At 50.2% G+C, this 22,533-nt stretch overlaps 1 protein-coding gene across 6 annotated transcripts in view; it reads left to right on the top strand.

The window, feature by feature from the left end:
* Window positions 1–600: 600 nt before the first annotated feature.
* The window catches only part of MICAL2 (microtubule associated monooxygenase, calponin and LIM domain containing 2), a 219,692-nt gene continuing 197,759 nt past the window's right edge, over window positions 601–22,533 (top strand). For 2 of the 6 annotated variants that reach the window (XM_066365566.1, XM_066365558.1), the window contains exon 1: window positions 602–792. The gene's annotated coding sequence lies outside the window, so the exon portion shown is untranslated. Of the gene's footprint in view, window positions 793–22,533 lie in introns of all 6 variants that reach the window. The other 4 variants (XM_066365580.1, XM_066365573.1, XM_066365593.1 and 1 more) reach the window with 3 other exon arrangements.

Here is a 22,533-nt window from a genome sequence, read left to right as displayed (position 1 = left end):
TGTGAAAATATTTTCTGACATTAAACCGGTCCGTGGCCCAAAAAAGGTTGGGGACCACTGGTCTGCACCACTCCCTCTCATCACACCATCTTCATTCTAAGCAAAGGCTGTCCAGGTGCGGGGAATTGCCTGTCAGATGGCAAGGCGTGTTCGCTGAAGCCCAGAGTGGGTCAAGAAGAAAAGCAAGAAAGGAAGGAGGCCCACAGCCGTTATTGGGAGTGCTATGCTGCTTTCCCAAGTCCAAAGCGGGTGGATGGGGCTTGCTTTCCAGCTGCCTAGGAGCATGAGGCCCAGCCCTGGCCCCTCCCTTGACAGAATACCAGCACCTGGGTTTTCATCTCGCAGCACCACTACGGCCCGCCCACATCGGCCCTCCCCACTGGTCTCAAACCTGCTCGGGTCAGGGTGAGAGCGCCGGCGGCTCCCAGGGCTCGGCCCAGCAGCAGCCCACGTGCGCCCGCTGCAGCCGCGGTGACAGCTGGCCCCAGTGGGGCGGAGCCCGCGGGGAACAGGGGTGGGCTCCGCGCCGTGCTGCCATTGGTCGGGGCCCTCGGGCCGCGGGCGGGGCCGCTCCTGGCTGCCCTGTCATTGGCCGCACCGTCAATTGGGGAGTCTCCGGGGCCCCGTTGGCCTCGCGGCGCAGAACTGCGGGCGCTTGCCGGGCTAAGCCTGTGCGGAGCCGTCTCGCTCCCTCCTAGCTCCGCAGGCGGCCTGCGAGCTCTGACCGCTGCTCCCGCGGCCCGAGGCGAAGTCAGGAGCTGGCCCGAGGCTCAGTGGCCAGCGCGGCTCTCGGTAAGGCGGGACGGCGCAGGGCTCCCTGGTGGGCGGGCGGACAGGCGCGGCTGGAGACCGTGCCAGCGAAGCCTGGACTCTGAGCCCTAGCCGGCGCCCGGAGAGTCAGGTGCGGGCGCAGCATCTCCTGCCTCAAACCCACCGGGAGCCCGGCGAGCAGGTGGCGCTGCCCGGGAGGCGGAGGCTTCCCCGTTCTGTCTCTGAACGATTTAGAACGAAATAAAAGCTGCCCATCCGTGAACCGAACTATCTCTTAATCTTGCCCGCCAACACCCAACCTGGCAATTGTAAGCCTAGGAAATCCCCAGACGTCAACGCGGAGTGGGCGCAATGCGCCAGCGGCACCCCCTGCCGCCGGCGCGGAAGATTATCTCCAAACTTTGCTTCCCATGGTTTGGGCTCCGCGCCTTTCACGTTCTCTCCTAGCTATTAATGCCCCCACTTCCCCTCCCTCCTTAACAACAGGAAGTTGAGTTGGGCCAAATGTTAGTGGCCTGGCCGTCTGCGGGCTAGGACCGGGTCTGGGTCTGGGGCCAGGGCCGTGGCGCGGGCTGAAGGGGCCGCGGCACTTGTCCTCTTGGCGCCGCGCGCCCCCCTCAGCCCGCGTTCACCGCAGGCCCGGGAGCACTCCTGCCGGGGCGACCGCGGCGCCCACCTTGCCGTTGCCGATCGGCCCTAGGGAGAAGTAGAGTCTTGCCTGCAGCCTCTGCCGCCGCCGCTGACCTGGCTTTCAGGCTGGAGCAGGTGGGGTTAACTTTATCCTAGGTCGGGATAGAGCTGGGAACGGCTTTTGCTGGATGGGGAAGAGGCGTGTTGAAACCAGAGTTAACGTGCGCCTCCTTCCACATTGTTTATTCCGAAGCCTGGGTTCTTGAAGCCAAAAAGCTTTTATTTGGAAGTGCGTTGCGTCAGGCTCTGCGGGAAGGCACTTCAGCAGCGCGGGGACCCTCTTGCTGTCAGTCTTGACTGTTCACTACACTCTTCAGCGGGCTAGGTGAAGGGTGAGGTCACTAACCGGCCCCCTTCTGGGTAGGTCCTGCGGGAATAAAGCCAGTGGTGGGTTGGCCCTCCGATATTTGCATGCCCGGGTGTCCTGGCACCTTCACCAGCTCTGTTCCTGCTCCCTTCCTAGGGGAAGTGGACCCAACAGGTGGGCCTCAGTTCCCCAGAGCAGCTCACCTGGTGCTCTGGAGACTGCACTTGCACTAAGAACTCCCCTGTAGGCAGAGAGAAGACAGATTTATTAAGTGCCTGCTGGGGAATAGGGCCTGCCTTGTGGTACTTTTGCAGTCGACTTCATCGTTACTCTCCCAAAACTCAGAGTTGTGCCTCGGGAAACAGACTCGAGTAGGGCTCGTGCCTATGGTCGGTCACACAGTAAGTGGCTGAACCAGGATGCAAACGCCGCTTAGCTTTGCCAGAGCCAAGACCAATGCTCTTCTCTAACCTGACCAGGCGGTGGCGCAGTGGATGGAGCGTCAGACTGGGATACGGAGGGCCCAGGTTCGAGACCCCCAAGGTCGCCAGCTTGAGCGCGGGCTCATCTGGTTTGAGCAAAAGCTCGCCAGCTTGGACCCAAAGTCGCTGGCTTGAGCGAGGGGGTTACTTGGTCTGCTGTGGCCCCACGGTCACGGTACATGTGAGAGAGCAGTCAATGAGCAACGAAGGTGTCACAAGGAAAAAAACTAATGATTGATGCTTCTCATCTCTCTCCATTCCTGTCTGTTCTATCCCTCTCTCTGACTCTCACTCTGTCTCTGTAAAAGGAAAAGGAAAAAGAAAAAAAAAAAAAACTAATGCTCTTCTCGTTGCCCCGTAGCTGTGGAAAATGGTGCGCCCTGGCGCGTGATCAGAGCCTCTGAAAAGATTCTGTCCAAAGATTCCGGAGATGCTTCTTTGGTACAGTACTCAAACTGACCCAGGTTATCCAGATTGTTCAACTTGCTGACCCCTTACCCACACTGCCCTCCAAGCAAGGGTGATGGCTGGTATTTGTCAAGCTATGATGGGAAGGGTTTGATTGGCTGCTGGTGTTTGGGTGCTGTTTGGGGGCGAAGCTTGCCTATGCCATGGACTTGGTCTCACTTCACACTTCTGGTCTAAGAGAACTGTGTTAGCTGTTGCCTCTACCTTAGGACTGATTCTAATTTTGTTTTTACTTTTTTGGGGGTGGGGCAGGTGTTGGAGTACACCAATTATGGTTATAAGGTGATTGAGTTACAATTTGGGCATATCGTCATAAAAAGTGACATCATTTTTATTCCTAACTCCTGTCTTCGGGGCCAGGGCTCTGGCTTTTTGCTTATCCTCCTCTTCTAAAAGAAAGTCATGATTAGCTTACTACCAACCAGTTACACTTTATTTATTTATTTACATCTCCAGGGAGGGACCTGAGACTAAGAATATATATATGTCTGTGTGTGTGTCTCTGCGGATATGTGTGTTAGGGGTGGCAACTTTGTGAAAGGCTTTTTTAAAATTTATTTTTAAATTACAGTTGACATACAGTATTATATTAGTTTCAGGTGAACAACATAGTGATTAGACATTTATATACAGTATGAAGGGATCACCCTCATAAGTCTAGTACCCACCTGACATCATACATAACTATTACAATATCATCAATTATATTTCTTTTGTTGTACTTTACATCCCTGTGACTATTTTAGTAACCCAACCGCTTATACTTTGGTACAAATCAGTGTAAAGACTAAGGCTGGTTGTAGCTGTGGTTACTGGAAGCCCATTCCCTGCAGCTGCAAGGAGCAGAGGAACAGGTACTGGTAATCCTTCTCTGCCTAGGATTGGGGTGTGTCTCTATTCTTTCTGCCATGTCTACACCCCCATCTGGGTGTGCCTCCCAGTAATGACCCTGCCCCGTCTACTCCCTACTACTGAAGGGTAAAGGTCCTGCCATCTTGGTGGAGAGCCTTGACTCTGCAGGGAGTGGTGGGGAATGGGTGCAAGAAAATTTGGTCTTAACATTGCTAATCTTTGAAGCTCTCCCTGGACCAAAGGTTTCCAGTGTTTAAAGAGCCAAGAAATCGCCTGACTTGTGGTGGCGCAGTGGATAAAGCATCGACCTGGAACACTGAGGTCGCTGGTCCGAAATCCTGGGCTTGCCTGGTCAAGGCACATATGGGAGTTGATGCTTCCTGCTCCTCCTCCTCCCCTTTTCTCCCTCTCTCCCCCTTTCTCTCCTTCTCTCTACCTGTTTTCCCCACCTCTCTAATATGAATAAGTAAAATTTTAAAAAATAAAGAACCAAGAAATGGAATACTGTTCATCATGCTGGGAAGCAGGAAAACTTTGTGGCCGTCTTCTGAACTCTAGAGATTAGGGGTGTGCAGCTCCCCTGCTGTGCTGACTATTCCCCATCATATATTGAATAGTCAGTCCTCACTTAATGATGCTGACAGGTTCTGTGACTTTAAGTGAAATAATATATAATGAAACCAATTTACCATAGGCTAATTGATATAAGCAACAGTTAAGTTCCTAAGTCATCTCATCAGTGTTACAACGAAAAGGCTTTGAATGAAACAACATTATTCAAGGACCTGCTGTAATTATTTGTGAATGTCTTCCCATCCCACTAGGAAATGTCATTTAAAATACTCATAAACTTGGTGGGTTTATTTTCTGGTTCTCACAGATTCTCTTTGTTCTGTATTCCCTCAGCTTTTATGCCTGTCTTTATTAAGATATCTACCATGATGTATTATAGTCCTCTATTTAAAAATGTCATGATATTTTCAAACAGAAAAATAGAGAGAATAGTATAATGAGCCCCATATACTTATTATTCAGCTTCAGCAGTCATCAAGATTTCAGGATTATGCCAAGCTGGCTGACTGGTGCTCTCGCTGTCCCTCCCCCTCCTTCTCCCTCCCTTTCCTCCTCTCCCCTCTCCATCCCTCCCTTCTCCCCCTCACCCCCTCTCCTTTTTTCTTCCCTCTGTTCTTTCTTCCCGAGGTATTTCACAGCAAATCTGATATGTCATTTTGCCTCTAAATAATCTAGTATATATCAGTTTAAGAAAAAAAAGACCTCTTTTATGCCACATTGCCATTACTGCATATAACAGAATCAACAGTAATTCTTTGGTCTCATCTGTCCATATTCAAATCTCCTTGATTGTTTGAATCAGAATCCAGACAAAGTCTGTATGTTGCATTTGGTTGCTAGTCTCTTTATGCCTATTTTAATCTGGACCTGCACCCGCCCTCTTCACCCACCTCTTAGCCAGCTATTACTGTCTGTTTTGAGTGCCCCTCTCCCCCACTGGGCAGCAAACCCCTGGAAAGTGGAGTTGGCTTAGGCAGGCTGGATCACCAGCGCCATGTCTGGGATTGGGCGGAGGCTCCCAGAGCATCTGTCCAGTTGTGTCCTAGCCATTCAGGAAATGCATTTTGAATGAATGAACCCTTCGTGGCTTTGTGTAACTGCCTGTGCCTGTGTTTAGATAAGAGGTTTTTTTTTAAAAAAAAGATGACTTGCTCGTGTGTGGACTTTCCTCAGCAAACGTCAGTCTGTAAACATCCTGAAATAATAGAAGTATTTGCTGTGCTCACCCGAGCTGCTCTGGTTTGTGGTGGCGAGCCCAGACAGCCACATTTATGCCCTGATCAGCACTGGCCTCCCCAGATCACGTGTGGGGCTGACGGGGACCGAGGTCATTTCTGCTCAAGCTTTGAATCCTGACTTACTCGGCCTCAGGAATGACCACGTTATGATCCTGACACCTGGCATTTAGGCTGCAAGGAGATCGCTGTGCGCCTCTCTGTTTGTCCTCTCTCTGGGCAGAGCTTCTTCCCTTGTGCCTTCAGGAGCCTTCTGTAACCTGCCCCACACCCGGGCGAGTTGTGAAGCCTTTCTCAAACCATCATGCGTCTGCCAATGAACACTTGACCTTCCAGTGTCTTGGCTGATTTTGTGGTGAAGAGAGAGTCTCCCCGCTGGCACCTTTGTGGGAGTCCTGATGAAGGAGACCAGAGGCTCAAGAGGGGTGAAGGAGACCAGAGGCTCAAGAGGGGTGGAGAAGGCGCTTCCTCCCGTGACAGTGAGCTCCGTACCCGATTCTCTGCTCAATCTCCTCGTGGTGCTGGGCACTGATAGACCTCTTCTGACCCACCCAGCAAGGACCCTGCTCTGAAAACAGCCCTCAAATGAGGAGGTTCTTTTTCCTCTCTTCCTCCTCCTCTTCATTATTTTCCTTAACCATAGACAGTCTTTTCTACTGGGCAAAAATATAACATCCCTTTCTCTCTGGATGACAGGGCTAGATAGAGTTGATGTTTTTCCTTTATCTTTTACTTCTCAGTATTCTCCCAAAATTTTTATAGGAAAAATATTTTTCTAACAGAAAATCAGCATACATTTTTTTCTCTTAAAGAGAACTTCCTTCAACTGATTTGGAGGGGTAGACGAAATTATACACGCACTCGGTACAGCTGATACGTGTGGGGAAGGTCACAGAGACGTTGGAGTTTTTATATTTATTTATTTTTGGATAGTACTTTAAAGAACATACCCAGACTTCCTACAAGTTAGAAAAGAAAGCAAGCTGGGGTTAAGAGATGGGAAGCTATGACACTGTGTAGCCTCACCCTCTCTCCCATTTTAATGCCTCCCCTTCCTTCCTAGGACTTTCATTTTATTTTTCCAACATGCATGGTTCTAATGTTGGGCCCTTGATTTTGACTTTGATTATTGCTATTATTATTGTTCAGGGAGGCTGGCCTATCAGGGGAAGATAGTATGACAGACTGTGTTAAGACAAGGCGTCAGGGCAAAGCTGCAGTCTCTGACGCCGTCTTCTCGGGAATGCGCCTGATAGCCAAGCACCCTGGTCAGCTCGCTTTGGGGGGCCCTGAGCCCTCCCTCCACCGTTCTCTGTTTTCTTCCCTGCATCCCCCCAGAGGTAGAAAACATAGCTGGTCTGTGCTGATAAGGCTCTTCCTTTCTGAAACACCGTTCAGTCTCAGAAACTCGGAGCTGGTGGGGGTGATAGGGGAGGTGGGCCTCTGGTTACAAACAAACCTTCGTTGCAGGATTGCGCCACCACGGAGTCTGGTTTTTGAAATGCTTTCTTTCTCTGTCAGCTATTGAGGAAGCATCTAGCCCTGTGCCCCAAATGAAGACCTTTATGTAACTGTCAGGTATGGTTTCATTTCTTAAATGCAATTGCTCTGTACCCATCCATGCATCTTAATATTATTACAGTTCGTCATAGAAGAACCTGCCTGTCTCCATGGCAGCGGCAGGGAGTGGTGTGTGTGGATGCTACGGATGTTCTGAGGGTTGGGATTTTTAGTGTGTTCTTTATTCGCCCTTGCGTTTCCCTCCCCTGAGAGTTGGGGTAATTTCCCACCCTCAATCCGCTTCTCCCTGGGGCTGTCCAGCACTTGCGTTTCTTCCAAGGCTCGGTCATATTTCTCTGTGAGAAACCCAAAGCTAAAGGCGGGCCCAGAAACAGGGCTTCGCTTCCTGCTGATTTGGGGCTCAGGTTTTCCTCCCTCCTGGGCAGTGGAGGCCGTCCAGGGCACCTGCCCTTTCTGTTGGCTGCAAGACGAGGGCGGCGAGGAGCTGAACGGCAGCCCCCAGGCCCTGAGCTGCCGGAGCGGCCACAACAGCAGGTTTATGGGACATTTTCAGGCCTGAGCTCCTGATATACCTAGTCCAGAGCCCAGCCATTTTGGAGTGGGAATCTAGGGACATCCCATTCTGGCCTTGCCACTGCGGTGTCAATGTACTAAGATATGAAAACAACTTCTTTGCTCTCATGACTCTGAATGTCTGGCCCTGGCTACTGAGTACTGACTGTATCTGGTGAAGATGTGCAGGATTTGAGGGCTTAGCCTCTGCTGGGGGCCAGGAGATGAGATGTAGGGGAAGATAAAGAAGTGCCTGGAAAAAAGTTAGCTGGACTTCTGGTCACTAAGGAGAGTTGCTCCCTGGAGAGGAGTGGAGCCAGGGTCTGCTGACCCCTCCGCTGGACAGCTGTTTATCCCAGGGGAGCTGAATGAGTGTGAGCTGCAGTATGTAGAGTTCATGGCTGCTTAAGGGCAGGGTGCTGGCACTCCAGCATCAGGACAGCTGGGCTTTTGCACAGGTTGGTGCAAAAGTGATGAGTTAGGAGCTCCCTGCTTGGAGGAGGGAGGAATCTGATAGCCAGATGAAAGGGGAAACAGAGGCACAAGCAGGGGTCTGGAAGGCCTCTTTTCAGACCCTCTGAGAGGATTCAGTCATTCTCTTTTCTCTGGGAATGTCCTGTGAGGCTCTTGCTATCAGATGGGGTCTCAGGGGTGATGGGGTCCATGCTGGAAGAGCTCTCGGCCGTCAGCCTGGAGGGGTAGCACAGTCCTGTTGTGAAGAAAGGAAGAGGCTCTAGATGAGGTCTCAGGCTTCCTTTTGATTCCAGGCTTGCGCCGCAGGACCCACAAGTTTCTGCTTAGTCCAGGTTTTCATCTCCAGCCTGGGTGGATCTGTTACCTTGTATCTGACATTTTGGACTCTCTTAAAAATGAACTCACCCACCCACACACCTACATAAATGCATGGTTTGTGCCCCTACACATACACACAGATGCATGTACTATGCTCACCCCCATACACATGCATAGAAGCATGGTACTCACCCCCGACACAGTAGCGTGGTCCTCATCCCCGTACACAACACATGGACGCATGTAAAATAAGCACAAAGGGAATTCAATGAAAAGTAAATCTTCTTCTTCCTCTGTTCTCCAGTCTTCAGTTCTCTTCCCCAGTGGTTTCTGCTGCCCCCGAGCCCCTGTGGATCCTTCCAGAGTCTAGGCGTATCTTTGTGCCTGCGTCCCCCTTTGCTCCTCTTCACGTCTCTTAGGAAGCAATCAGGATGTGACACCACAGCGCCCAGAGGGTGGCTGAGAATCAGTATCAGTAGTTACTTGAATTAGCCGAAGCTCAACTATTACCCTACTTTGTCACCCTTCTCTTAAATATCTTTGTGTTAGATTTGTGGGTATATTGAGTAACAGACAATGTGCTGAGAGAGACCTGGATTCAAATCCTGGCCATGTTGCTTTGGGCAAGACAATGAACCTAGTATTTCAGGCTGTGAAGAGGCAGTATTTACTATACCTACCTCAAGGGCTGGAGATGAAATTAACGTACTTGTGAAGTGCCCTGTATAGGCAGGCACTCCATAATGTCAGGTGTTTTTTTTTTCTACTTCTGAGGAGTGACCCATTTTCAGAATGAATGACATTGGCATGGAGTCCTCTGGATGGCTTCCTGGAAACCTTCTCAGTGGGTCCTGCGCTTTTATTCCTTTGCAGAAGGCAGCCTGTTCTCTAATTCCTGCCAAGTCGAACTCTCCCCCATTACCTCCTTCAGTGTGTGGGGAGCCCCCATCCTTCCCTTCTCCTCCGTCCCTCGGCCCTCTCCCCTCCCACCCCCGGTGGTGAGCAGGAGGCTGCTGGCCGCCTGCAGAGGACTCGGGGCTGTTTAGGCTGTCTCTCGGTGTTTATGTTGTAACAGTTTCAGAGGCTCCTAGCAGATGTCTGTTTATTGCTGAAACTTCATCTTTATCTTCAGCCTGAAAGAAGAGAAGCTGTTTTTTAAAAATCTTTCATTGGCATGGCCACACAATGCAGCCTAGATTGCCTCCAAGTGTCAGTCTTTATCCCTCTTGCTCTCTACCCATTTTGAAAGCCTTCAGATCCAAATGGAGAGACCTTATATGTCCTGCTTTTAGGGCAGCACTTAAATTTGGCAGGCAGCTGTGATCTCTTAAAAAGGTAGGTCAGAGAAGCAAAGGCAACCAGCTGACTGTTTTTTTTTTTATTTTTATTTTTTTATGGGCTGGGACAGATGGTGTGAATGAGAGTAGCATTTCTGTGTCCATAGAAACCAGTACCTTCCCCCACTTCTGCCCCTGCCTTCTACCTGTGGTGAGAGAGACCACCGTCTGCCTGCTGCCTGCTGATTGGCTGGGAGATCTTTGGTGGTTCCTTTCCCTTTGGACTCAGGGAGGCTCAAGGTAAGGAGGGAGGGGAACTAGAGTACTTTCAAATGATACTGACCTCCTGGGAGGGAGGAAGAGGTGGCAGCCATGATTCACACTCTTGAGATGTCAGATAGGAAGGACCCATTGGGATCATCTAGATCTCACTCTTGCCACCTTGCTTTACCTTTGGGGAAACTGAGGCTTGATACTGGGCAGAGGAGTGGGAGGTGCAGTTTCTTGCTCAAGGTCCTCCAGCCAGGTCTGAGTCAAGTCTGTGTTCCGTCCACCATTTCTGCCAGGCTGTGGAGCTGCGATCTGCCTCCAGCTGCTCTGCTAGCAGTCGGCCTTCCCTTTTGAAGGACAGAGTCCCTCACCCCCCAACTGCTCTCCCATTCTTTGAATTTAGGATGTGCTCACTTGTAGCACTGGTTTGTACAACCAATTGGTGCAAGATCTTTACTTATCAAAAATACTTCCCCAGAGCCTTGGGGTCTAAAATTCCTACTTTTGTTTTCAGCCCTTGTCTCCAGAAGGCCTGTGTGTGTGTGTGTGTGTGTGTGTGTGTGTGTGTCTATAATTCAACTGGGAAGGAAGGCAGAGATTAGTGTATCTCTGATTAGCTGTCAGCTGAGAGCTGCACCTTGAGAGAATGGGGGATGGGTCATCTGGGAAGAGGTGGAGGAGGGCATCTGAAAGATTGTAAATGGGGTGCTCTCAGGGCAGGCATGGAGCACTGGCCAAGGCTCCGTAGCTAACAATGCACAGCAGTTTTGATGCTGGGGACACTGCCATGGATGACAGCAATGGAGATCACCTAACTCATTGAGGGAGGTACATTAGATAAGCTCACGAATGCCTGCACATCAAGACAGAGAATGGAATGTGCTTTGGAGAGTTGTACACTGTGGGGAACCAAGGGGGACTTTCTGGAGGAGGTGGCACTTGGTCATTGAGAAGGAACATAGAAAATAGGCAGGATTTCCAGAGGCTGAGATGTAGGAAAGAGAAGGTATGTTTGGGGTGCCACATGGTAGAAATGTGAGGGCTGCTTAGGGAACCTAGAGAAGCCGAGGCTGGAATCAGGCCGGCCCTGAGTGCTAGGGATGGGGACACGACCCTCACCCAGCAGGTAGTGGGAAGCCATTGGAGAGGGATGGTCAGAGCTATCCTTCAGGCAGATCGGCCTGTGGAGGAGTCAGGGGCGAGGGATCTGTCAGGAGGTCTGCACGGCCCTCCATGCTTTGGTGTGTACACTGACCAGGCGGAAGCTGTTTGTCAGGACCGAGGAGTGTGAGTGGAGTGGGGGATGGGGGGAGGGGAGCAGCTGAGGCTGGGCCACTTAAGGCCTGGTCTGTGTGCTGGTTTTGCCCCACAGCCTTCTGTGAAGGGTGTCACCTAGGCAGTCCTGTCTTTCAGTTTAGGAGAACAGACCCTTTTGGAACTCCTCAGTTAGGGTCTTAGAATATGAGACATCTGTCACTTTCTGTGCCACCAAGTGTGCCTGCTCTGAGCTTTGGCAGCCCTGTCCTCTGTGGTTGTTTACTGCCCCACTTTCCATCTCGGGCTGCAGGCTGAGCCCTGTGTGCTGATCATTCCCCTTCCTCAAGGTCAATTTCGGAGGAATGAATAGGGAGTCAGGTGCTGAGCCCTTGTGGGGGTGGTTACCCCTAGATCAAGAGCAGATGTTACCTCGGCCCCCCAAAAGCCTGACCAGGCAGTGGCGCAGTGGATAGAGCATTGGCCTGGAACGCAGAAGACCCAGGTTCGAAGCCCCGAGATCTCCAGCTTGAGCGCAGGCTCATCTGGCTTGAGTGCAGGCTCACCAGCTTGAGTGTGGGTTGGTATCTTGAGCATGGGATTATAGACATGACTCCATGGTCGCTGGCTTGAACAACGGGTCCCTGGGTTGGCTGGACCCCCCCCCCCCGGTCAAGGAACATATGAGAAAGCAATCAACGAATAACTAAGGTGCCTTAACTATGAGTTAATGCTTCTCACTTTTCCTGCCTTGTCTGTCTATCCCCGTTTGTCCTGTCCTTCCTCCATCTCTCTCTCTTTAAATAAATAAATAAATAAATAAATAAATAAATAAATAAATAGCAAGCAGGTGTTACCTGCCTGCATGTGGATGAGACCCTCACCAAAGCTGCAACGGAGCAGAAACAGAGGTGACCCTCCTTCTTTGTTATAATTGGTGATGCTCCAAGCACTGTGGGCCACGACCTGAAATGACTGGTTCTCCCTTCTGTGGACTCATAAGCACCTGAACATCTCCGAAGGTGGGTCCTGCGCTGGGTCTCTGGTGTACACTTTGAGTTTGCTTCCCCAGTAGAAGGAGGCTTGAGCATGCTGGTGGACCAGGGCTGGACTCGATGTCACCAGGCAGCTGGCACACTTTGAGTTTGCTTCCCCAGTAGAAGGAGGCTTGAGCGTGCTGGTGGACCAGGGCTGGACTCGATGTCACCAGGCAGCTGGAACACTTTGAGTTTGCTTCCCCAGTAGAAGGAGGCTTGAGCGTGCTGGTGGACCAGGGCTGGCCTTGATGTCACCAGGCAGCTGGCACACTTTGGGGGAGGGGGAGTTGACTGTATCCCAGCCTTTTCCCTAGGCCTGTGGACATTCTGGCCATGGAAAGGGGACAAAAGCTGAGCTCAGCTTTCGTGTGCACCCATGTTAACCTGGCAGGTGGGCGGCATGGCAACCTAGTATGCCTGTGGCTTTGACATTTGAGCAGGGCTGCTGGCACCTGTTTTCTGCTATAGATGTCTCGGAAACACCCTTGCTTTCTCTAATGGAATAAATTGCTCCTGCAAATGTCATGAGTTTAGTGCCTGTGGGAGCTACTGATGGAGTCTGGGCAGGGTACTGAACAGCTTTCCTTTTTCTTTGTTCTCCTAGAATCAGTCCTAGCAAAATGAGACGAAGTTGGTTTATTGATTGATTTATCAATCGATCACACCATTCATTCTGCCAGTCAAGACTTCTGGAGTTTCTTTTATTTGAAGCATGTTGATATAGACCGATTAGGGCTTTCAAACTGACTATAAAAGCTCGGGCAAGACATCTACTTTCTGTAAGCCTCAAGTTCCTCCTCTGTGAGATGGGAGTGATCCTCCTTATCTCTCAGGGTGTCTGTGAGGATTAAATGGGGGCAATTTGCATGGCATTCCTGACTCAGTGCTTGGCACATAGGTAGCCTCTCCCCCTCTAGCCTTTCCCTGAATTGACCCCCAGGAGGCTTAGAGCACAGATGTGGGCAGGGTACCCATTGGCCTCAAGCCTCCCATTTGGCACTGTTTCCTAAATGGGTTTTAACCCTAACTAGTGACTTTTAAGAGAATGGCTCAGTCACAGCCCCTCTATGTTCAACAAAGAAAACAGGGTGCCTTTCTCTTCATGAGAGGTCTTTTCAGTCAGACCTTGGAACACAGAGCAGTTCCAGCTGGGTCTGCCCATTGGAGGCGACCCATTCCGTCTCTGGATGGCTCCTTCTGTCACCTCCCTGTTGGCTCCCATGGCTTCTGGTATTTGTTTCCAGTTCTGCCGCCTTGAAGTCATAGAGGATGAGTCTAATCTCTTTTATCTCTTTTCCACATGACAGCTCTTCAGATACTGTTTTTAAAAATTGAATCTGATGCCATCAATTAGAAGATGTATCATTATTTTATTTGTAAGAAAGAAAAAACACTTCCATCCAATTCAACTGTGGAACCATACCTTGCTTAAAATTTTTATTTTATATTTACTGAAAAAATTCTTCTAGGGTTTAGACATATGTTTTCTTTCCATATCACTTCTGCACATCCATAAAAAGGAAAATAAATTGGTTATGGTATTTTAAAACCTTTTTCACTTTCAGAATCCAAGTCTTTTTTTTGAGAGAGAGAGACAGAGACAGGAAGAGAGAGATAAACATCAACTCATAGTTGCGGCACTTTATTTGTTCATTGATTGCTTCTCATACGTGCCTTGATGGGGGGAGTGGGGGGATCAAGGCAAGCCAGTGACTCCTTTCTCAAACCAGTGACTTTGGTCTCAATTTAGCCACCTTGGGATTATGTCAATGATCCTGCACTCAAGCTGGTTGAGCCTGTGCTCAAGCCAGCAACCTCAGGGATTTGAACCTGGGACCTTAGCGCTCTATCTACTGTGCCACCACTGATCAGGCCAGAATCCAAGTCTTCCGATCACTTTTTGACTCAGAGTCACCAATGTGATTTTATTTTTATATATATTATTTTATTCTGGTAATATAATTATATCTTTCTTAATCTCTATTGTCTCTGGATTTATTTTTTCTAACTTCTGATCTCATTCTGTAAGTTTTGATGATGCCGTTTTCTTGACTTCTATCAGAAGGTTTCAAGGGAGGTTTTTTGGTTGACAACTTGGACTCACATTCCTTCTTTAAATGGTCCTTAAATATTTTAGCTCCTGGAAGGGTAGCAGTTGTCTAGATATATCAACAGTCAAATTTCCGTATGACAATGAAAATGAGGCAGTGACAGCTGTGCCACGGCTGCATCCTGGCCCGGAGAGACTGAGAGATTCTAGGGGGTTAGGAGATCTATTCTGCCTTCAGACGTTTTACAATTGAGAAACGTTGTATCTTCTCATGAGTGAAATATGTTATTCAAAGACAGTCCTTTTTTTCTCTCCTGCATCTTCTTCCAGATTAACAGTTTATCATGCAGGCTCAGGTCTTTCTGCCTTCCCTGAGTTCCTTTCTGAACAGACTCCAGTTTGTCCAGAGTCTGATGGAGTGAGGACAATGACTGAGTCATATATGGCATTTGTGGTGTGACCACAGCAAGGAAAGGAGCTATCACCTCCCTAGTTCAGGTCATTCTACTCCTCTTAATGCAGCTGAAGATTACACCAGCTTTTCTGGCAGCTATAACACACCATTTTTGCTGACATTCTTGCTGACGAGGTCTTTTTAACATATGGTGTTAATAATCTGCCTCTCTCCTGGCCTAGAAATGTGTGTGGCTTTAGAATTTAAATGCAGGTCCTGGCAATAGAGCGTCGGCCCGGCATGTGGAAGTCCCGTGTTTGATTTCCGTCAGGGCACACAGGAGAAGTGACCATTTGCTTCTTCACTCCTCCCCCTCCTCCCTCTCTTTCTCTTTTTTTTTCTCTCTCTCTCCCCTTCCCTCTCCTGCAGCCATGGCTTGTTTTGAGCGTGTTGGCCCTAGGCGCTGGTGGGACCTCAGACGTTAAAAATAACCTCATTGCCAGCAGCCCCAGATGGGCAGAGCATTGGCCACAGACGGGAGTTGTGGGTAGATCCCTGTCGGGGCACATACAGGAGTCTGTGTCTGTATCTTCCATACTCTCACTTGAAAAAAAAAAAAAAGAATTTAAATGCAGAGCCACTCTTTTGTTCCCATCTGATTCAGAACAATCATTTCTGTTAAATTTCAACTTGTTAATTTCAGTGCAATATTCCTGTTCTGTTGAGCTCTCTCAGGATGCTGTTGAAATGTGCCTTCCATAGCATCATCCAAATCACTGATAAAATGCTTATCGGGAGAGAGGCCTCCCCTGCGGTGACATGATCTTTAATCGGCTCACTCTGGGAAAGCACCCCAACTGCTTTCAGTTGTCCCGGGCTGCCCACAGAGACGCAGTGGGCAGTTCAGTGGTCTCATCAGCAAGAGTTTCCACTCCTCTGACACAGGGGACTTGAAGGCATTGAAAGTATCTCAATATTCTGTTTTAAGAATCAAGCTCCTCCCCCATCTCAGCTTCTAGTCTCATCCCAGTGTTGGACCTTTACTTGTCAGTCTAAAAATAGCTCTTTTTGACAGTGGCCAGGATGCGCAGTGTGGAAGCTGAGGCTCAATTTCCCAGGACCCTTTATGCCTCTGGACCACTTGACTCAAGACAACCTCCCACCTCCAAACCTTCCTGTCCCCTGGGGCATGTTGTACAGCCTCAGCTGGTCCCTGGCCTGCTTCCTCGGGCTGACGCTCTGGGATGAGCCTTGTGTCACTGTCTCAGGGGCTTCTTTGGTTAGACATCCTTCTCTTGGGGATGAGGCAGGCCATATATATATATATATATATATATATATATATATATATATATATATATAGAGAGAGAGAGAGAGAGAGAGAGAGAGAGAGAGAGAGGGAGAGAAAGGAAGAGAGATGAGAAGCATCAACTAATAGTTGCTTTATTTTAGTTGTTCATTGACTGCTTCTCATAATGTGCTTGACTGGGGAGCTCAAGCCAAGCCAGTGACCCCTTGCTCAATCCAGTGACTTTTGGGCTGAAGCCAGCGACCATGGTATCATGTTGATGATCTTGCACTCAAGCCAGCAACCCTGCACTCAAGCTGACAACCTCAGGGTTTCAAACCTGGGACCTCAGCATTTCAGGTTGATGCCCTATCCACTGTGCTACCCCCGGTCAGGGAGGCTAGGTTTTTAAACGGGACTTTCCTGTGCAACCACACGTCTGTTCTGTACCACTGATAGAGCAGTTGCAGTGAGCCAAGGCTGGGATAAGGGCTTTGTAAATATAACTTATTTAATTATTGTGTCAACCCCATGAGGTATATATTGTCATTATTCCCACTTATTGATAAGGGAATTAAAGCTCAGAGGGTTTAACTGACTTGCTCAAAATTTCATGTCTGGAAGGGGGAAAGGCTGAATTAGAATCTACTCAGCTCATCCTTGAGTTCAGTTTTCAACCATTACGGTGAGTTGCCCACTTCCTAAAAGATCCTCCTCCTCCTCCTCCTCCTCCTCCTCCTCCTCCTCCTCCTCCTCCTCCTCCTGCCTTCCCTTCCATCTCCCTGCTGCTCACACCTCCCATTCCCCTCCCAACTGCATAGCTAGAGTTGCATTTCAGAGAGTCTGAATCATTTACTTCCTTAATCTCACATCCCAGAGCCCTTCTATTCTCCCAGCCTGGGCACCAACTTCCCCTTCTTGGTCTCACAAATTTCAGAGGAAATGATTGCTTTTCCTCTGCAGTTCCTGTGTCCTCCTGGCCATTCGGCCATTGCTGTGGGAATTCGGTGAGTTGTTCTGTTTCTAGAGGTGCTTCTTCTCTCTTCTGAAAGATGAAGTGCTCAGGGAGGCCAGGCAGAGCTTGTAGCCAGTGGGGCTTCTGCAGCTGTCAGGGTGGTCCACCCCCCCCCCCCACCCCCCCACTCCCAACCACCAGAGCTCCTCTCCGGTCGGCCCGGGATCGGGTCAGCAGCAGACCAGTGGTGTTCACACTGGCTTTTTACCTTTATGCCTCAGTTCTCCCTTCACACGTGTTCTCTGGAATTATTCCCCTCCCTTTGTTTCATGGGCCTGCCACACAGACACACCTCTTTTCTTGTCATGTAGACACTCCATCTCCCTCTCTGTTCCAAGTGCATTTCTTTAGCAGACAAAAGCAGGTCCCAGAGAAAGGTGCATATGTGAAGGAAAGCATGCATATTTGTATCTGTGTGTATGTACATAAACAGCATCAGGGATGAGACACAAGCAACTGATACCAGTGGTAACCTGGTTCAGAGTGGGGACAGATTGGGTAGCCAGGGCCAAGGCAGGAGGGACATATTTCCTGTGCACTTCTGTGCTTTATAATTTTTGAACCCAGCGAATGTATTTCCTATTCAAAATTTTAAAAAGCGTAGATAATCTGGGAGTCCTGATTGGCGCACGGTGGAAAGAGTATGACTCACCTAGTTGAGTCACCGCTCTGCCTCCTGCTGCCACATGGACCTCAGTTCTCAGTTGTGAACAGGGCCAGTCCCAGCCACTGACCTGGCGGTGGGGACACAGGAGACCTCCGCTAGCCTCCGTGGGACTGCACACGTGGGGGGTCTGCCGTGAGCAGGGTTTCCTCTCTGCTCCCTGACTCATCTCTCTGGAGCTCAGAAGTAACTTGAGATTTTGCTACCTTTGGTGATAATCTCACTTTACTTAGAGCTGGTATACCTAAAACTTACACCATGGGTTTTTTTTTTTTTACTCTCTGTTGAACTCCAGCATTTAAGGAAATTAAAACACTGGATGTCTGGGTCTGCCCAGAACAACTTTGTACTGTACTTTCTTTTCCAGACCTGGGGGACCTGACAGGTTATTCAATTCCCAGTCTACCCAGCACAGGGCAGTGCCGTTAGAATGGCTCTAACAGCCTTTGAAAACACAAGCCCATGACTGGGTTTGTGGTTAACCAAGATCAGAGCAGGCCCCAAAGAAAAAATTCAGGGCATATGGGAAAGCCAGTCCAGGTATCTACAGTTGAGGAAGTGACCTGATTTAGAAGGTGGCTTGTTTACTTTGGGCAGTTAATTGAGAAGCATACATTGAGCACCTCCTGTGTGCTCTAGGCCCGGTGCTATGGAGATGACAATATGGCTAAGACCCAGTCTTTCCCCCCAAAGTATTCACACTATACTTGGGTAAATAAGACACATGTATTAAAAAAAAAAAAGTAACAGATTTTAGTAACAGTTCAGCTCAGTCATAGAAAGCGTCACAAGTTAGTTCATGACTGATTTCCATATTACTCGTGAAGAGAGCATTGGCTAAGGGGAATGTTTTCGGGGGGCTGAAAGAGGACCTGGAAATCTTCCTGGTGAATGAAGAGGGGGAGGGGGAGGAGGAGTAGAAGGGTGCATTTGATCTGAATCTGGAAGGGTAGTTGAAGGGCAGATGGATATGTAGGAGGAAGCAGGGATCATCTCTAGGTTGAAAGTGGATAGAAGGAGCTGAGGCTGGGAGATGACTTTCAGACCTGTCTGCCCAGCCTTCGTTATGACATTGAAGGACAGCCTCCAATAGGACAAAGCAAGTGAGAAAGAGAGAGAGAAAGTTCAGGACAGATTTGGGAGGATAAGGGCCCAGGGTCTCATGGGGAACTCTTGTTGAAACCCCTAGCGTGGACGGGCAGGAGAGGTTTGGCCTCCAGACAGTTTAATCTGGGCATCTCCAGCCTGTCCTCTAGATACGTCCTCAGGGGCAGAGAGGGAGGCCAGAGGCATGCCAGCCCTTCCCCCATGATTGTTCTGTTTGGACATTTCCTTCTCAGGCATTTTAAATGCCTACTCATTCATTCATTCATTCATTCATTCATTCAGCAGGTATTTATGATTCTTACTGTGTGCCAGAACCTGTTCTAGGTGCTGTGGTTACAGCAGGGCAAAAGAAAACCAGAATTAAGTCATTTGCCCACAGACTGGCCAGTGGAAGGTAACGAAACAGGTACCCCCGTGTCCATCCAGGACGCAGGGGTATGGGGGCTCAGATCGACCATCTTGCCAAAGCCTTCTCATCATTTCCTCTTTGTCCTCCTTCTGCAGAAGGTTGGGAGGAGCCCATGTGACCCACAGACCTTTATGCAGTTCTGCTTTTATCCTCCTCCCTCCTCCAGGCCCTGCTACTTCCAAAAGAGGCACATGATGGTGGGCTTGAACTGAGCCAATGATCGGAGTTGCTTAAATCAGCTCCACTCGCATTTTCCCTTCTCTGTGGGTCTGAGACCAAACTGGGACTCTGTGCTCTGAGCTGGGTGGGCAGTAGAGACAGCACGTACAGCTTTATGCATTTGGAGCAGTGCCTGAACACAGTGGTACGCCGGGGAAACCTGCAGTTGGAGCTGGAGGGGGCTAGCATCCACACCTCCCCCAGCAGGACGGGCAGGTGCTAGGTGTGGGGCCCAGAACCACGTCCAGGGTGCAGGGAGCTGCTGGGGGGCCAAAGCAGAGATGCGGGTTGGGGGTGCAGAGACTGCAGGGTGCAGGGACAGACACTTCCTCTCCAGGAGGCAAACGGGCAAATGATCCTTCCACTGAGGCTGCAGAACCAGCATTGATCCCCACTTATCCAACTCCAGAGTAGTTCCTTAAATAGAAGGATCTTCTGTGTGGTTCAGCCCAACAGGAGGTCACTGAGGAAGTACCTGTAGTGTCCCAGCAGGTGGGGGGATGTGGAGTCCTGTGAGACAGGGACCTGGCTATGAGGAGCTTATGTTCTAAGGCAGGGGTCCCCAAACTACGGCCCGCGGGCCACATGCGGCCCCCTGAGGCCATTTATCCAGCCCCGCCGCACTTTCGGAAGGGGCACTTCTTTCATTGGTGGTCAGTGAGAGGAGCATAGTTCCCATTGAAATACTGGTCAGTTTGTTGATTTAAATTTACTTGTTCTTTATTTTAAATATTGTATTTGTTCCCGTTTTTTTTTACTTTAAAATAAGATCTGTGCAGTGTGCATAGGGATTTGTTCATAGTTGTTTTTTTTTTTATAGTCTGGCCCTCCAATGGTCTGAGGGACAGTGAACTGGCCCCCTGTGTAAAAAGTTTGGGGACCCCTGTTCTAAGGCCTCATTTTTAACCCCCGCCCCCCCCACCGAACCTTGAATGCCAGGGCGATGGTGGTGATACTATGTGCATAGGACAGCATGGAGATCCCTGGCATCCCAGAGCTTGGGCTAGAATGTGGGCCTGGCATGTCAGCACAGCAGTGCACACTAGAAGCTGGCAGAAACCTCTGCTCATCCAGTTGGGTTCTTGGCCTCCTGTGGGGAGATAGGGGCTCTTGGACCTTTACAGTCATGGTTCTCAGTTTCCTCCATGGTTATTGTATAACCCCATGAGCAGACACAGTAGTGTCTCTGGGTGTGGGCAAGAAAGCTGCCACGACAGTGGCTCACTCAGGCCAGTGCCCCTTCTCTCCTCCTCCAGCCTGGCCTGGCTCTACTGCCATTCTTTGCCCACTTGCCTGGGCCATCCACTTCTTTCTTTGTTTTGTTTTGTTTTTTCAGTGTGCAGTGCTTTCCTTTTCTTTAGCCTTTATCCAGCGTTACCCTGTCAGACTGAGAGTCAGCCCTTCCTGCTTCCTAAACTCTCAGCCCCAGCCCCCTCTTCTCTCCATATGCCTCCAGGTGGAGAGCCAGCAGCCCCTGGCTCGGCATTTACCTGTTATGTAACATGTTTTGAGCACCTACCAGGCAACAGGCCGTAGAGCAGAGACCAGCACGGTGGAGTCTGACGGGCTGGGGTGTCCTTTCTAGCTCTGACTTTGGCTAGGCGCTTTGATTTCTCTGAGTCTCAGTTGCCTCATTTGACCTGGAGGGCTGCCTCCCTCCTCTACCTCTCAGGGAGGACGTGAGGACCTGCTGAAATAATCCACGCAGTGCACTCAGCACGCAGTTCCTAGCTCAGAGTAAACTGCTAAATGCCAGTCGTGATTATTCTTTGATGTGTATTGTCTTATTTAATCCACAGCCCGGCTTTATAAGGTAGACATCATCCCCCAAAGGGGAGCGGATGAGCCTCAGTGCTGCTGACACGACTCATCCAAGGTGTCTGGGCGGTGGAGGCAGCGAGGCTGGTCGTCCCGCCCAGGTGCTGGCCGGCCGGCCCGAGGCAGCACGCTCCTCGCTGCCTCTGCTGCCGGGACCAGGCCTCTGTTCCCCAGGCCTCTTGGTGTTCTCCCCAGTCCTAGTCAGGACACTCAGCAGATGCTTAGTGAATGATCTTTCCTGGCTGGTTTAAGGGTAAATGGGTCAGGAGGGGGGCAGGAAATGGGGCCCCTTGAGCGTCCCGTCCCCTTTCAGATTGCAAGCTGAGCCAGCTTGCGCAGGATCCCCGCCAGCGCACGCATACCGCTCCAACACCGGGCAGTGCGGGCCAGCGCACGCATACCGCTCCAACACCGGGCAGTGCGGGCCAGCGCACGCATACCGCTCCAACACCGGGCAGTGCGGGCCAGCGCACGCATACCGCTCCAACGCCGGCAGTGCCCAACAGCAGGGCTCCCGCGTCGCTTCGCACCCAGCCAGGGAGTGTGACAGCAAATCCTACCCCGCGGGGAAACCAGCCAGTTTCCTCTTTATTTCTTTATTTATTTTTAAACAGCAGAGCATAAAGTTATAAAAAGAAAAAGAAAAGTGAGGGAAATACCTGTCTGGATAATCCCTGGTGACGGGCAGCCTCGGCCTGAACCCAGTTGCTGGGAAACAAAGAGAAAAGCCGCTAGCTGGCGGGCAGGCTCTGGGCAGTGTGTGGCCTTGTGTGTGCCCCCGAGAGCGGAATGGGGGGGCGGTGTCAATGGGCGAGGCCTCTTTGGAATGGCTGACTGAACTCCCTGCGCCCTGCACAGGTGCAGCCCACAGGTGCAGCCCACAGGTGCGTGCCAAGGGTGGCTGCTCTCCACATGATTGCTGTCAGGGTGGCTTGCACATCATTTCAGATCATGGTTTCCAATTTTCCTCCAGCAAATGCTGGAAGCTGTCACTTTCTTCTCTGGCTGACCCTCCTTTTGTACCAGCTGAGGGTTGTGTCTGCAGTGTCCTGCAGACCTTGGTGTGGCCCCTGGGGACGTGTGGAAGAAGATGGCTGTGTACATGCATTCCTGTGTCCCCATGGCTAATGTTGCAGGAGAAGGCAAGGCAATCAGTGTGGCTGGTTGTTCTGTTACCAGGTCAGAGGTTCGTTTCTGTTTGTTTCTCTCAAACCCTTTAAAACACATCTGAAGGGAGAGCTCCTTCTCTTGGAGGAAATTGAGAGGGTGCTGTTAGAAGGCCTTGAGGTACAGGAATAGACTATCTTTGGGGTGGCCCAAAAGGTGGGGAGAAAATGAGGCAAAGCAAAGCCTAGATAATAGTGTTTGGCACAGTGCTATGTGTCAGGCATTGTAGTTGTACCTGTTAAGTAAGAATCTTTTGGTAAAGTTGCCAAGAAAAACAAAACAAACAAATAAGAAGAAACACCCCCCCACCCCAAGAAAAAT

The sequence above is a fragment of the Saccopteryx leptura genome, chromosome 1 (assembly GCF_036850995.1).
Source record: "Saccopteryx leptura isolate mSacLep1 chromosome 1, mSacLep1_pri_phased_curated, whole genome shotgun sequence".
Taxonomy (NCBI): domain Eukaryota; kingdom Metazoa; phylum Chordata; class Mammalia; order Chiroptera; family Emballonuridae; genus Saccopteryx; species Saccopteryx leptura.
The sequence above is the reverse complement of the archived record's forward strand: the minus strand, read 5'-3'. Positions and strand labels throughout refer to the sequence as shown.